This window comes from Tupaia chinensis, unplaced genomic scaffold (genome assembly GCF_000334495.1).
Source record: "Tupaia chinensis unplaced genomic scaffold, TupChi_1.0 Scaffold000069_1, whole genome shotgun sequence".
NCBI lineage: Eukaryota > Metazoa > Chordata > Mammalia > Scandentia > Tupaiidae > Tupaia > Tupaia belangeri.
This window is the reverse complement of record NW_006159529.1, coordinates 16,213-30,404: the sequence shown is the minus strand read 5'-3', so window position 1 is coordinate 30,404 and position 14,192 is coordinate 16,213. Positions and strand designations below refer to the sequence as shown.

Genomic DNA, 14,192 nt, shown 5'->3' with positions numbered 1-14,192 from the left:
ACTTCGATAATTTCTTTATCTGATTGTGAAGCACTACATAACCCCTGCAGAGAATCTGGAAAATACGACAGACAGAAGAAAATGAATGGCAACCGTATTTCCCCACCCAGCAATAATCACTACCAACGTTCTGAGGCCTCTCATGCCTTTTTTTATTTTTTTAACTTCAGTTTTTTCTAGTTAATTTCTTTTTGACAGGGTCTTACTATTTCAGTCATTCCCTCATCATTATTTATTAACCACATACTGTTGTCTGTTCTCAGTATTAGGGATATAGCAGTAGAATAAGTGGGTATGTTCCTGTTCTTATGTAGATAAAATAACATCAGAAATGGTTATTAAAATTCAACGAGGGGCCAGCTGGTGGCATAGTGGTTAAGGCAGCTGGATCCCACAGGGTCAGTTTCGTGGTTTGAACCTCACCTGCAACAACATGAAAAACGTATCAGGCAAATCCCCAAAGGAGGAAGAAATGGAAGAGAAGGGCTTGAGGCATGGCCGTCCCTTGTGGAGGAGGAGGGGGAGGCGGGCACTTTCTGGCTTTACCTTTCTCCTCTCTCTCCAGCAAGCCCTCACGCCCTCAGGCAAATTAACAAAAGGGAAAACGTTCAGTAGGCAGAGACAACAGGTAAAGCTCCACACACTTGGAAGTTAAACAGCATACTTCTAAATAATGCACGGTTCAAAGAGGGATGCTCAAAGGAAATGAAAATACATAGAACGCTGAGGTACAACTAGAGCAGTGCTGAGAGGCAAAACCATAGCACTAGATGCTGCCTTTAGTGTGTCTCAAATCAACCATCAAAGTTTTCACTTCAAGAAACTAGAGGGAACCAGCAGTTAGTGTAATGGCTATGTCGCTGGACTCCCACGTAGTCGACCGCGGTTCGTGTCCCGGACCCGGTGGCTTAAAATTCACGCCGGGCACGTGTGCGTGCATGCCCAAGATCCCGAGAGGAGAATGGTGGAGAAGGGATTGCGGCGTGACCATCTCCCCTGGGGGGTGATTTCTCGCTTTCTGTCTCTATGTCTCTTCTTTCTCTGTCTGTCTGGCGAGCGCACGCGCCCTACAGTGAAAATCTCTCAAAAAAAAAAAAAAAAAAGAAAAGAAACTAGAAAAAAATCCAATTACACCCAAAGTAAGCAGAAGAAAGGAAAAAGAAGAGTACAAGCAGAAATCAAGGAAATAGAGGGCCAGCTGGTGGCACGGTGATGAAAGTGGCTGGGTTCTTCTATTTATTTATTTATTTATTTATTTATTTATTTATTTATCTATCTATCTATCTTTTTTGACAGGTTTTCGCTCTAGGGCACATGTGCTCCCCAGAAAGACAGAGAGACAGAAAGCGAGAAATCGCCCCCCAGGGGGGATGGCCACACCGCAATCCTTTCATCTCCATTCTCCTCTCGGGATCTTGGGCAAGCATGCACACACACCTGGCGTGAGTTTAAGCCACTGGGCCCAGGACTCAAACTGCAGTCGGCTACATGGGAGTCCAGCAACATAGCCATTACGCCAACTGCTGTCCCAAAGTGGCTGGGTTCTACATGGCAAGCATCATGGTTCAAATCCTAGACTCAGTGGCTTGAAAAGCATGCTGGGCACATGAGCATGCAGGCCCAAAAATCTTGAAAGGAAAAATGGAGGAGAAAGGACTGTGGCATGACCCTTATGCATGGAGGATACTTTCTCACTGTCCTTCTCTCTTTCTGTTTCTCTATAGCAAACACACAAAGAAGAAAGTAAAGAAAGAAATCAGTGAAACTGAAATAGAAAAACAACAGAGGGAGATCAATTCATCAAAAAATACAGCTTCTCAAAAAAGTTGATAAACTTACAGTGAGACTGACAAAAAAGGAGAAGGCAAGTTACCAAGATCAGAAACAAAACGGGAGCTATCAGTACAGATACTGCAGCCATTAAAGAGATAATAAGCAGATATTTGGGCTAATTTTATGCTCACACATTCAGCAATTTAAAAGAAATGATTCAACTCCTCAAATATTGCAAACTACCAAAATCCAGCAAACATGATATATACAACCTGAATACCTCTATATCAACAAACAGTTTATGATTTAAAAAGCTTCTGAGATGGTTTTACTGGAAAATTCTTCCAAACGCTTAAAAAAAAATTGCAGGTTTCACACTGTTTTCCAGAAAATAAGAGAGGAGGAAATATTTCCCAACTCATTTTGGAAACCAATCTTGATTCTAAAATCAGATAAAGATAGTACAAGAAAACTACATGTCGATCTCTCATAAACTAGATGCAGAACTTTTCAATGAACTATTAAAATATCAAATCCAGCAATGAATAGACATACAGTTAGGGAAAGGGGTGATTTGTCAGAATAGAACAGGGCTTTTTGATTTAGATAGACTGAGCTTTTTTGTTTTGTTTTGGCAAGTTCAATGGTACCGTCAAGGCCGAGAACGGGAAGCTTGTCATCAATGGGAAGTCCATCACCATCTTCCAGGAGCAAGATCTCGCTGACATCAGAGGGGGTGATGCTGGTGCAGAGTATGTTGTGGAGTCCACTGGTGTCTTCATCGCCATGGAGAAGGCTGGGGCTCACTTGAAGGGTGGGGCAAGAGGGTCATCATCTCTGCCCCTTCTGCCGATGCCCCCATGTTTGTGCTGGGTATGAACCACAAGAAGTACGACAACTCCCTGAAGATTGTCAGCAATGCCTCCTGCACCACCAACTGCTTGGCCCCCCTGGCCAAGGTCATCCATGACAACTTTGGCCTCATGGAGGGACTCATGACTACAGTCCACGCCATCACTGCCACCCAGAAGACTGTGGACGGCCCCTCAGGGAAGCTGTGGCGTGATGGCCATGGGGCTGCCCAGAACATCATCCCAGCATCAACCGGGGCTGCCAAGGCTGTGGGCGAGGTCATCCCGGAGCTGAACGGGAAGCTCACTGGCATGGCCTTCCGTGTCTCCACCCACAATGTGTTGGTCATGGACCTGACCTGCTGCCTGGAGAAAGCTGCCAAATACGATGACATCAAGAAGGTGGTGAAGCAGGCGTCACAGGGCCCCCTGAAGGGCATCCTGGGCTACACCAAGGACCAGGTCGTCTCCTACATCTTCAACAGCGACACCCACTCCTCCACCTTCGATGCTGGGGCTGGCATTGCCCTCAATGACCACTTTGTCAAGCTCATTTCCTGGCATGATAAAGAATTTGGCTACAGCAACAGAGTGGTGGACCTCATGGTCCACATGGCCTCTAAGGAGTAGAGCCGCCGACCACCAGCCCCAGCATGAGCACGAGGAAGAGAGGCCCTCAGCTGCTGGGAGGCCCTGCTCCCGCGCAGTCCCCACCACACTGAGAAGCTCCCCTTCTTGACAGTTTTCATCCCAGACTCCTGCAGAAGGGAAGAGGCTGGGGAGCCCTCCTTGTCAGGAACCATCAATAAAGTACATTGTATCAGCCAAAACAAACAAACAAACAAACAAAGGACCAGCAGTTGGCGTAATGGCTATGTTGCTGGACTCCCCATGTAGTAGACCGCAGTTTGAGTCTCTGACTTGGTGGCTTAAACTTACTCCAGGCGCATGTGCGTGTGTGCCCAAGATCTCTAGAGGAGAATGGAAGAGAAGGGATTGTGGTGTGGCTATCCTCCCTGGGGGGTGATTTCTTGCTTTCTGTCTCTCTGTCTCTCTCTGTCTTACTGGTGAGTGCACATTCCCTATAGCAAAAATCTCTCAAAACAAAAACAAAAACAAAAACAAACAAACAAACAAACAAACAAACAAAAAACCCAAAAATCAAAAACAAAAAAACCTGATTCATCCCCAAGGAGCACTATATTCTTTAAAGCAGCAGTGATTACAAGGCACATATGTATGAAATAACCTCAAGCAAAATGGAAACTGCACATTAAAAAAATATGTATTATTGGGGCCAGCAGATGGCTTAGCCGTAAAGTTGCTGGACTCTCACATGGTCGACCGCAGTTTGAGCCCCATACCTGGCAGGTTGAAAAGCATGCCGAGCACCTGTGCATGCGTACCCAAGATTCCAGGAGGAGAATGGAGAGGAAGGGACCGTGATGTGGCCATCTCCTCTGGGGGGTGATTTCTCATTTTCCTTCTCTTTGTCTTTCTCCTGCCAGTGCAAGCACCCTAAGGCAAAAGCCTTTGAAAAAATATGCATGTTATTTAAAAAGATGAAGACCATTTGTTAATATGAACATAGATTATAAAAAGGACGTTATTTCTCATTTATGGTTTCTTTCCCTTCCCGTTAGTAAAAGGGACAGTGGAGTAGGCTATACGTGCTCCCGTGAGGCACACACCGCAGACCTCGACAACACTCTGCTTGGTTTGCTAGTGTAACAAGGGTCAAGTATAGCTTAACAATGTTATTTTTAGTGCTTTCACATCTGCTTTATATACGTAGGTCTATAAACTGAAAAGGAAAAATTCTGTTTTTCTCAGCTTAGAAAGAGCCAGCAGTTATACCTCCGGAGGCAAATTCCCTATATAAAAAATGAATACCTTTGACATAGTCTAAATGCAGAGGACATGATTTTTATTTTAGGATCAAAACAGTAACCCTCTTCCCAAACAAATTAAAATTGAACATATAATAAGTGCAAAAATCATTTTTTAAAAAATAAATTATTGTGTATATTTGAGGTGTACATGATTTTGGCAATATTCGGAAATACACAGTTACAGGTGGAGAGTACAAGGCTTACTACAGCGAGGGCATTAATGTATCTATTATCTCACATTGTTACTTGATTATGACAAGAACAACTAAAATCCACTTATTTAACAAAAATCCCTGACCTATTTTTTTAAAGAATTATTTTATTTAACTTTATCTATTCATTTTAGTTTGACCAGAGAGGGAAAGTGAGAAAGCAAGCCACCAGGTCTGGGACTTGAACCATACTCGGGGATGTGGGAGTCCAGCGCCCTTAACCATCAGGCCACTTACTGGCCCCCCTTTACTATTTCTTAATCTTTATTCTTTAGCAAGTGTACTGGCCCCCCTTACCTATTTCTTAATCTTTATTCTTTAGCAAGTGAGCAAACAAACTCAACTCTTCGTTACATTAGTCTTTTGTATTTTTGTTAGTCTCAATTTCATTTTTTTCTTCTTTGATCTTTATCATTTCTTTCCTTCTACTAATTTTAGAGTTGGTTTCTTCTTGCCTTTTTAGCTTCTTGAGATGCATCATTAGGTTACTTATTTGAAATCATTCTACTTTTATTCTCTTTTTTTTAGGTTTTTGTTGTAAGGTGCATGAGCTCACTGGACAGAGACAGAAAGACATAGAGAGGGAAAGTGAGAAATTGTCCCCCAGGGCAGATGGCTACGCCATAATCCCTTGTCCTTCATTTTCCTCTCAGGATTTTGGACACACATGCATGTGTGCCCAGTGTGAGTTTCAAGCCACTGGGTTCAGGACTCAAACCACAGTCAGCCGTGTAGGAGTCCAGTGCCTTAACCACCATACCACCTGCTGGCCCTTATTCTACTTTTGTTTTTTTTAAGCATTATTTATTTAATTTTCATTTATTATTATTATTTTTTAATTTGACCAGAGAGAGAGAAAGGAAAAGTGAGAAAGCAAGCAAGGAAGCCAATAGGTCTGGGATTCGAGCCATGGTCAACCATGTGAGCCCAGCACCTTAATCACCATGCCATCTGCTGTCCCCCATTCTAATTTTTTGATGTAGACATTTATTGCTATCAATTTCCCTTTTAGAATTTATCTTCCGGTATCTCATAAGTTTTGGTGTGTTGTGTTTCAACTTAATTTGTTTCAAGAAATCTTAAAAAAATTTAATACAATTTTGATTTTTAACAATATTTTGAGACTTGTTTTGTGTCCTATGATACACTCTATCTTGGAGAATATCCCATGTGCTGATGAAAAAAAGAATATGTGGGGTCATGTACCAAGCTGCCCTGGCATGCCAGGGGAGGGAAGACTGGGCAGGCCTCTTTTGGCTCCAAGATTTCTGTTTAGTTATTTTTTTATGATATGTCTTTCTTTAATTTCTCATTCAGATCTTGTATTCTTTTCTTTTCTTTTTTTAAAAATTACTTTATTTATTTAATTCCATTTATTACTATTTTTTAATTTGACCAGAGAGAGACAGGGAGAGAGAGAGAAAAGGAAAGGGAGAAAGCAAACCACCAAGTCCGAGACTCGAACCTCAGTCCGCCATGTGGGAATGCCGCATCTTTAACCACCACACCACCTGCCAGCCCTGGGATCATGTATTCTTTTCATGATTTCACTGAACTACTTATCTGTACTCTCTCATATCTCCCTGAATTTCCTTTTGATCATTATTTTGAATTCCTTTTTAGACATTTCATAGATTTCTTTGCCTTTGGGGTTCTGTCGCTGAAGAACTATTGTGTTCCTTTGGAGGCATCAAGTTGTCTTGTTTCTTCATGTTTCTTGTATCCCCCAGAAATAGTGTGTTTAGCTTGAGGGGACCTGAGCTGTCTGTCAAGCATGTTATTCCAGTTCCAAGTGGGCCCAGCACACTAGTGGGAAAGTTCTTCACAGGAGCAAGAACTCAGTGTAAGCTAATGGCAGCCAAGACTTGGTTTGTTGAACAGCGTTATCAACTGCTTTTCTTTCCTGACACAGTAAAAAAGTTGTTTAGATTACAATAGCTCTCTGTTCCAGAATCACTTAGGCACAAGAGAAGAGCCCATCAAAGTCAATTATGAGTTTGAGTTTTTTCTTATAGAGAAATAAGATGTTACAGATATTGTTACTATCTACTTCCACATCTCATTCTCTTCCCCCTCTCTCCTGGGGGAACATTGTCCTGATGTCGTCCATGTATATATTTGTGGTCAATGTTATAATAGTATTACTAATCAGCTATGTGTCCAAGTTATTTATGTAGTATTACTTATGTATTATTTTATAGCATTATTTGTATTTTTTAAGAAAGAATTTTATTTAACTTTATTTATTCACTCATTTTTTTTTTTAATTTTACCAGAGGGGGACAGAACAAGAGACAGGGAGAAGGAAGGCGAGAAAGCAAGCTGCCAGGTCTGGGACTAGAATTGCGGTCGGCCATGTGAGAGTCCAGTGCCCCTAACCACTATGCCACCTGCTGGCCCTGCATTATGTTTATTCTTAAAATGACCATGAATGCTACTGTACAGTATCAGCAACTTCTCTTCTATTCTTTTAATATTTATGTATATGTACACATGCACACATATACTTTTAACAATTAGGAGCATACTAGATGTGTGCTTTCAGAAACCTGAATATCTGCGGGTACCAGCAGGTGGCATGATCATTGAAGGCTCTTAACTCCCACATGGCTGACCACAGCTCAAGTCCTAGACCTGGCAGCTTGCTTTCTCACTTTCTCCCTCTCTCTCTGTCCCTCTCTGGTAAAATAAAAATAAATAAATAAATAAATAGATAGATAACTAAAGTTAAATAAAATAATTCTTTAAAAATTTAAAAAAGAAACCTGAATACTTAGGACCAGCAGATGGCATAATAGTTACATTGCTGGACTCCTTTGTTGTCGACCATGGTTCGAGTCTTCTACCCGGTGGTCTTAAACTCATGCCAGATGTGTGTGCATGTGTTTCCAAAATCCCGAGAGGAGAATGGAGGAGAAGGGATTGCGGCATGGCCATCCCCCCTGGGGGATATTTCTCGCTTTCTGTCTCTCTGTCTCTCTCTGTCTGTCTGGCCAGTGCATGTGCCCTATAGCAAACACCTCCCCCACCACCACCCAAAAAAAAGCATGCCTATGGAACACATCGTTTAGTACGGGCTGCAAAATTAGTTAAAGGATAATCCATCTAATCATTGAATGAGTGTTTGCCCAGTATTACACACACATTCACACATTCATCTTCAGACTTAGCTTTTCCCCATTTTATTTATCTATTCACTGAATAATGAAGTGACTCTCCGGAGAGGCCTGTTTTTGACAGCACTTTTCTTGTCACTGTGGTCCTGCAGTGCTGGTCTCTTACTCTCCTTCAGGAGCAGCATCTCTGAAACAAAATGCAAATGCTGTGAACTGAAAGTTTGTGTCTCCCGAAAATTCCTATGTTGAAACCCTCACCCTAAGGTGATACTGTATGGAGATGAGGCCTCCGGGAGGGATTTAAGCTTAGATGAAGACAGGAGGGTGGGGCCTCATGATGGGATTGGTGCCCTTATACGGAGGAGAAGAGAGAGACTCCCTGCCCCCTGCCCCACACACATACACACTCAGGGTAGGCCACATGACAGAGGTGGACCCTCACCACAAACCGAATTGACCAGCACTTTGATCTTGAGCTTCCAGTTTCTAGAACTGTGAAGAAGTAAAAATCTGTGTTGGTCCTGTGGCCTGGTGTTCACGGGAGCCAGAATCCACATGGATGACTCTATCATTCAAATCTCAAGCCTGGTAGCCTAAAAACCACACTAGGTGCACGTGAGTGTGTGCCCAAATCCTGAGGAGAATGGAAGGACTGAAGCATGACCATCCCCCACCGGGAGTGTTTTCCCACTTTCCCTGTCTCTCTGTCTTTCTCCAGAAAGCACATGAGGATTTTCTTTCTATATTTTTTTAGAGAGATGTTTGCTGTCCGGCACGTGTGCTCACCGGAGAGACAGATAGAAAGTGAGAAATCCCCCCCACCCCAGGGGGATGGCCACATGGCAGTCCTTTCTCCTCCATTCTCCTGTCAGGATCTTGGGCGCGCACGCACACACACCTGACCTGAGTTTCAAGCCTCTGGATCTGGGGCTCCAGCTGCGGTGGACTACATGGTAGTCCAACGACGTAACCATTACGCCACCTGCTGGTCCCTCTAGCAAATTTTAAAAAGAAACAAAGAATTGTCTATTGTCTAAGCTGCTGAGTCTGTGGTCAGTTTCGCTCTGGCAGCATGAGCTGACTACGGCCCAGGCCCATAAACGTGACCCACAGGATGCGGCTCCAGGCCTCGCCTCTCGTCTGTCACCCCTCATCTGTCACCCCTCGATTCCTCTTCCCTGCACACTTCCTCCAGCCACTCAGGCCTCTCTGGTATTCCCTGAAGGCATCGAACCCATTCCTACCCCAGGGCCATTGCACTCCTGTCCCCTTTGCCAGCTACACTCTTCTTCCATGGCAAACTCCCTCATTTCCTTCTAGTCTGTGTTCAAAAGTCGCCTTTTCAGGGCCGGTTAAAGACACTGCGCTGGACTCCCACATGACTGACCATGGTTTGAGTCCCAGACCAGGCGGCTTGCTTTCTCACTTTCCCTCTTTCTCTGCTTCAATTAAAATAAAGTTAAAATAATTCTTAAAAAAAAAAAACCAAACACTGTAATTGCTGAAAACATTTTTTAAAAGTCACCTTTTCAGTAAAGCCTGAAAACTGCTTAAAATGCAGCTCAGCTCTCGCCATCATGCACTCCCAATTCTCTTTACATGCTCCTTTTTCATTTTTTCCCATGAACTTTCTAACATATGGTATTATTTACTTATTACATTGTCTACTGCGCGTTGCCCTCTGCAAGAACGTACAGAGGAAGAGAGGTATTTGTCCGTTTTGTTTACAGAAGCGCACGGAGCACCTAGGACTACAGGCCGGTCAGCATCTTCTGACAGCCGCGCACCACTTTGCCCTGATCCTGGGCTGCCAGCCGAGGTGGCCGCGCCATACCCGGACTGCCCAGCAGATGGCAGCCGACGAACACCAGAGACAGCTGCGCATCTCCTCTCTGAACTCCAGGTCCTCCCACTTAAATACGAGGCCACAACCTGGCAGACAAATCATGCTCTGCTTCCTCCTCATGCAGACTTTGACTCATGACAAAGAGGTCGGATGTAGCTGTGAGCTGATTAAGCCTTTATCTGACATAGGGGGTGTTAACCCACAATTCAGGGGTTAAAAAAAAATATAAACAGAGTTTGAGAAGCAACGAAATCAGGGTCTTCCCACAGTGGGAAAAAGAGGGGAAAAGAGGGAGAAAAAGGCTTGTGCCTGCAGACCTGCATCACGGCTGAAAGGACGGAGAAGTGACATTTGACCACTACAGGGAGGGAAAAAGTGCACCCTGCAGGCATGGTCAAGGACGTGGAAGTTTCAGGCCTCACTCCGAACATCCAGAAGATGCTCCATTACAAGCTCCTCAGTTCTCTCTCCTGGGCTCTGTCCTCCTGGTGCTTCTGGTACCCCTTCAGCCAGGGTGTGAGCTGCAGGGGTTACGGACTTTTCAAAGCCACGTTCGTGGTGAGCCTGCTGTAGAGCCGATGAGTCCGTGAGCGTGTTGGGTTAGGGAGAGTCTCCAAGGCAGACACTGTTAGAGAGCCTGAGTCCACTGACCTTAATTAGGTCATTGAGAAAGTCACGACGCATTTGCCCATAGAAAAAAGAGTCATGACGTTCCCAATGACCCAATAGACCAATCCAAGCAAGCTGGCCAACCTAGTTACAGCTACTGTGACCACAGAGATGGCATTTACGGAGCACTTCCTGTGGCAGGCATGTGCTCGGTGTGTCACCTGCATTACTCACGTTCAGAGCAGTTCTCCGAGCTCTACCTTCTTCTTCCCCACCTTAAGGCCGACACAGGAAAGGACGTCACTCGCCCGAGAACACAGGAGGTGCCTGGAGCTCACCTCCACGCCTGGGAAGGAAGAATCTGCTGAGCTGCCCCATGGATCTGACAGACCTCAGAGAACATCTAGCCCAGGCCCCTCTGTTGACATGGAGACGCTGAGGTCCAGAAACGGGAAGGGACTGTCTTGCATGCATGTGGAGAACCTTGAAGGCCACTCAAGTAGTACGTGTGAGCAACGGTCCTTGCTTTCACATTCCCATTCCCAGTTAGAGCTGAGACGTCAGATCACAGGCTTTCTTCTTTTTTTTCTTCTTTTTTTTTTTAAGTTTTTTTTTTTTTTCTTGCCATAGGGTGCATGCACTTGCCAAAGAGAGACGGAGAATGAGAAAGTGAGAAATCACTTCCTAGTGTATGTGGGGGGTGGCCAGACTGCAATCCCTTCTCCATTCTCCTTCTGGAATTTTGGGCATGCACACATGTGTGCCTGGGATGAGTTTCAAGCTGTTGGGTCCAGGACTTGAACTGTTGTCAGCCATGTGAGTTCAGCACCTTAACCACCATGCCACCTGCTGGCCTGAAGATTACAGGCTTTTATTCTGTCTTCCCAGATTGTAAATTTGCTTTAGTCCTGGGACTAGTAGGTGGCATAGTGGTTAAGGCACTGGATTCCCATGTGGTCGACCTGGACCTGGTGGCTTGAAACTCATGCCGGGTGCGTGTGCGTGCATGCCCAAATCCTGAGAGGAGGATGGAGGAAAAGGGATTGTTGCATGGCCATCCCCCCGGGCTGTGATTTCTCACTTTCTGTCTCTCTAGTAAGTAGATGCACCCTATAGCAAAAATCTCTCAAAAACATTTATTTTTTTCTTTTGCTTTAGTCCTTGCTGGCCCTAAATAGTTCTTCATAAGATTTTGTGAAAACACCACCTCTTGTTCCAGTAGTTTAACCAACCAGTAGACTGTGTAGCCCGAATCACCAGCCACTCCCAATGTGAATTCTGGCTTCTGTCAGATTCTGCTGGGGTCCTTGGTCAAGCCACTCAGCCTCTGAGCTGGTTTGTTCATCCGTAAAGTAGGGGTAATGACATCATGAAAGGATATGTCATAGTCTAGGCTGGCACTGTCCAGTGTAAATATAATGGAAGCCACGACAGCAAGCCACATGTGTAATTAAAACTTTTCTAATAGCCACATTAGGAAAAGGCAAAGGGAACAGGTGAACCAAAAGCACTTGGTTAGCATGCACCATTATTAATTTTCATCATTGGCTTCATTTAACCCAATATCTTCAAAAAATGATCATTTCGATATCTAGTCAATATACAATCGTTCATGAGAGATTCTTTACATTTACTCTACTGAGTCTCATACTCAGTCTTCAAAATCTGCTGTGTAGGGGCAGGCAGGTGGCATGGTAGCTGAGGTGTTGGAAACATGGCTGAATCCTGGACTGGTGGCTTGCTTTCTTGCTTTCTTTCTTTCTTTTTCTTTCTGGTAAGTGCATGTGCCCTATAGCAAATTTTTAAAAATAATAAATAACAAATAAAAAGAAATAATTGTTTGTTTAAAAAAATCTAGTTCGTCTTATACACGGAAGGCACATCTCCGTGTAGATTGGCTGCAGAGGTAAGTGACTCCCATACTGGGCGGTACTGCTCTAGGCCTCGGTGACATTTGAGCACCTGTTTCTACATCTCAGAAGAGCCTCTGCATTTGTACCCTGTTCAGGGCAGAGGTCTTCAGCCCTTCAGGCTCTGCCTGGCCCTCTAGGCTCTGTGGCTGGGCAGTGAGGACAGTGAGGACGTCAGCAACCCCCAGCCCTCCCCAGGCTCTCAGCAGGTCACTGGGCTGCCTTTGAAACCTTCCTTGTCAGATCAGTTTCCTCCAGCCTGAAACAGGACTTTCCTGTTCTCTGCTAATACTCCAGTCCTTTGTCCTGCTACTGTGGGACTGCACCATAGACTCAGGTGTGAGGAAGAAGGGTGATGAGGAGGGCGGAGTGTGAGAAGGGCTGGAGGTGCTGTGTCTTCCCTGAGAAGGAACTCCGTCTTGTGGGAGCCCAGAGTCTGGGCTCTGGTTACTGTAGAACCTGGACGCTGTCTCCATTTCCCAGCCTAAAGCGTCTCTTCACTGCACTCGGGTCGACTCTGGGGCTAAATGCAAACCCCGTCATGACTAGAGAGACCCTCTGTGGCCGCGACTTAGATTCGATCACTATGAGGTGTAAGGGGTGCAGTCACGCATGGGCTGTGCTCCAAGGATCGGGACAAGGCACAGCTGGGCATCACCCTCAGGGAGCCGGGATGGGAAGTCGGAGCCAGCGTCTGCCCTAGTTCACCTGAAGAGTGGCCACTGGGGTTTGTGGACAGAGCCAAAGCACTGGCAGTGGAGCTGGAAGCTGGGGAGGACTGAGGAATGAAACGGACTCTGTAAGCCTGGGCTGGGACATGGCAGGCTGTGTAGGCGGGTGAGGTCGGGCATGGGTACGTGGTTCCCCAGCACTCCTGGGGAGCGGAGACCCAGCTACTCTTTCCACCACCGGCTCCCCACGGTTGTTTCTTTTTTTCCTGGAAAGCAGTGGGTGAGGACCAGAGCTCTGCATTCAGGCTGCCTGGGTTCAAATCCCAACTCTGCCACTTTCTGTGCGACTTCAGCAAGTCCTCCAACCTTTCTTTTCTTTGGGAGAGGTTTTGCTATAGGGCGTGTGCGCTCACCATAAAGATAGAGAGAGACAGAGAGACAGAAAGTGAGAAATCTCCCCCCAGGGAGATGGCCATGCCACAATCCCTTCTCCATTCTCCTCTTGGGATCTTGGGCACGCACACACAGGCGCCTGGCGTGAGTTTAAGCCACCGGGTCTGGGACTGGAACCGCGGTCGACTACATGGGAGTCCAGTGACATAGCCATTACGCTAACTGCTGGTCCCCAACCTTTCTCATCTGTGCACAGGGCAGTACCTCCTTCCTGGGTTTTTCTGAGGAGTCAATGAGGCAATAAATGTGAGGCTTAGCATCAAGCCAGGCTACCATTATTACGGTTTCCTGGGAGAGAGCTGGTTCTCCAGTAGTCTGGTCTGTCCAGCACAGAGGCATCTTGTCACTTTTCTCAGGTAACTAATTTTATGTGGCAAATACACAACGTTAGCGAAATCCATGCTGACAGAGAGCGATCTCTGAGGTATATTGTTACGTGAAAAAAGCAGAGGGCAGAATAGCGTATAGCATGCCCATGGCCTGGCCTGTATTGCCATGGTGCGATGACTATTGGGCAGGAGGGGCTGGCCAGGGGAAGTGGGACAGTGCATGAGGAAGAGTGACTTTTCCTTCTCTAGGCCTTTCTGATGCTGTGTTTCACCAGGAGTGTGGATGACTGCTTCCTTTTTTCTTACTGAGCATGTATACTTTTTCAATTAGAAAGTAAACTAATTAAAATATCCTCTTTGCCCCCCACCAGTTATAAATGGTCATTGCAGAAATTTTCCAAAATCTGAAGGAAGAGCATGATAACGTTGGGCTATTGCATCGCCGGGTGTTGGCGTACCCAGAGTGTCTACCTGGAAAGATATTTCACTCCTAAATTCATTCTTCTTGATTCACCATTTATGCATCTGCT

At 45.3% G+C, this 14,192-nt stretch overlaps 1 pseudogene; it reads left to right on the top strand.

Moving 5' to 3' along the window:
• Positions 1-3,254, top strand: part of LOC102494134 (glyceraldehyde-3-phosphate dehydrogenase pseudogene) — an 8,730-nt pseudogene extending 5,476 nt beyond the window's left edge.
• The last annotated feature ends 10,938 nt before the right edge of the window (positions 3,255-14,192 follow it).